Below are 2962 nucleotides of genomic sequence, written 5' to 3' on the forward strand. Positions count from 1 at the left end.
GCTATGTATTAGAGCTACACAACTCAGGATAAACTTAGAATAAAAATAGAGATCACGATTCTGAACAAACAACTAAACAAAATTACATAATTTATGTTAATTCCTGAAGTCTATTAAAAATTTTAAAGTAATCTCAATTATTTTCATTGTAATTAACTCTTATTTCTCTCACATGGCATGTGTATACCACAAATGACACCCCAAAATACAATCTGCTATTCCTCCTGAGTATTACGATACCACATGTGTGTGACTTTTTCACTGCCTAGCCACTTAGAGAGGCCCAACATGCAGGGAGCGCCATCACGTGTTTTGGGAGCATAAATTTCACATCTAAGGCCGCGTACACACGCGGGGACTGTTCGCCCAACTTTGTTCGTCAAACAGTTTGAGCGGACAGTCCCTCAAAATTAGCATGGACGGACTTGGCCACACACGATGAACGAACAGTCCGCTGAAACTTGCGCGATGACGTGAACGGCACGTACGACGGGACTAGAAATACGACGTCCTATACACTGCAATGCAACCTTCGGCGTGTAAATCCTTTCTGAGCATGCGCGGAACTTAGTTTGACGAACAAGCCTACACACGGGCGGACTGTCCGCTCAAACCAAGTTTCAGCGGACAGTTTTACGGAATTTCCGAAAAACTTTGTTCGTCAGACTGTCCACTGAAACTGTCCGCTGAAGCCCACACACGAGCGGACTGTCCGCCGAAACACTGTTCAGCGGACAAAGTTGAGCGAACAGTCCCCGCGTGTGTACGCGGCCTAACTTCTTGACTACCTATTACACTTTTGAAGGCCCTGGAGCACCAGACAATGACAAGTGACAATGATGGGGCACTGCTGACAGATGACACTGATTCGTGGCACTGATGACACGTGACACTGATGACAGATGGCACTAATATGTGACACTGATGACAGATGAAACTAATATGTGGCACTAATACGTGACACTGACACATGACACTAATAGGTGGCCACTGATGACACATGACACTAATAGGTGGCACTGATGACACATGACACTGATGACAGTTGGCACTTATACGTGGCACTGGGGACAGGTGGCACTGTGAGCACTTTATTTCCCTTTTTTTTTTACCTTGACGCTGCAGCCGTTCGCTCTCCCTCCTCACACTCTGTCTCTGTGTGAGGAGGGAGAGCTGGCGATTAGAGATGATCTCATATGTTTACATATGAGATCATCTCCCATTGGCCACTGTGATCGAGTGCTAAATGGCCACTGTAATTGGCCATTTAGCACGATCTGTGATTGGCTATGTCCAAAGGACACGCATTGGAGGAAGTAAACGAGAGAACGTCCAGGGACCTCCTCCCGGCAATTGGAGTCCACGCTGCAGCCGTCTTTCGGCTATAGTGCGGAAGCCTAGTGTTTAAAACGTAAAGAAGATACAGTATTCAAAACGTAAACAGGCGGGGCCCGCGGGGCCCCCTATTGGGCGGGGCCCATGGGCTTGATCCCAGTCAAGCCCAATGGTAAGTCCAGCCCTGATTATACCTATACAGCTATACTTTAAAAAAAGTTTCAATAAAGTTTCTGATTCAGAAATTTTTTTGCAGATCTATAATTTTGTGACTCTCTGTTCATCCGCAGCACTTCTGAGGGACAACCTCGGCAACCATCACCCCCCCCCCCCCCCCCCCACACCTCCATACACAGGAATCTTCAACTCGGCTGAGCGTTCCTGTTTGTGTGAAGAAAGTGGAGGAGGGGGTGGTGTTGGCGGACGGTATCGGAAGAAGCCTCATCTAATCCAGCTAGAAAATGGAAAATTAAATATTTACCTTTCCGTAATTTTCCTTTCCTGGTGCCTCCATGGCAGCATACCTATGGAGACAGAGCAACCAACCATGGAGGCACCAGGAAAACGGAAAATTGAACGGAGCAACCAACCATAGGTATACTGCCATGGAGGCACCAGGAAAATTGAATACTTACCTTTCCGTAATTTTCCTTTTCTGGTGCCTCCATGGCAGCATACCTATGGGAGCGAACAACCAACCATAGATATGCTGCCATGGAGGTACCAGGAAAACTGAAAATGTAATACTTACCTTTCCGGAATTTTACTTTCCTGGGGCCTCCATGGCAGCATACCTATGGGCACGGAGCAACCAACCATAGGTATGCTGCCATGGAGGCACCAGGAAAATTGAATACTTACCTTTCCAGAATTTTACTTTCCTGGTGCCTCCATGGCAGCATACCTATGGGGGGGGGGGGAGCAACCAACCATAGGTATGCTGCCATGGAGGCACCAGGAAAATGTAATACTTACCTTTCCGTAATTTTCCTTTTTCTGGTGCCTCCATGGCAGCATACCTATGGGAGCGGACAACAACCATAGGTATACTGCCATGGAGGCACCAGGAAAATGTAATACTTACCTTTCCAGAATTTTCCTTTTCTGGTGCCTCCATGGCAGCATACCTATGGGAGCGGACAACCAACCATAGGTATACTGCCATGGAGGCACCAGGAAAATGTAATACTTACCTTTCCAGAATTTTCCTTTTCTGGTGCCTCCATGGCAGCATACCTATGGGAGCGGACAACCAACCATAGGTATGCTGCCATGGAGGTACCAGGAAAACTGAAAATGTAATACTTAACTTTCCGGAATTTTACTTTCCTGGTGCCTCCATGGCAGCATACCTATGGGCGCGGAGCAACCAACCATAGGTATGCTGCCATGGAGGCACCAGGAAAACGGAAAATTGAACAGAGAAACCAACCATAGGTATACTGCCATGGAGGCACCAGGAAAACAGAAAATTGAAAACGTACCTTTCCGTAATTTTCTTTTCCTGGTGCCTCCATGGCAGCACACCTATGGGATCGGAGCAACCAACCATAGATATGCTGCCATGCAGGCACCAGGAAAACGGTAAATGTAATACTTACCACCTTTCCGGAATTTTCCTTTCCTG

Source organism: Lithobates pipiens, unplaced genomic scaffold (assembly GCF_037356315.1).
Source record: "Lithobates pipiens isolate NorthernLeopardFrog02 unplaced genomic scaffold, aLitPip1_a1.2 Scaffold_23, whole genome shotgun sequence".
NCBI lineage: Eukaryota > Metazoa > Chordata > Amphibia > Anura > Ranidae > Lithobates > Lithobates pipiens.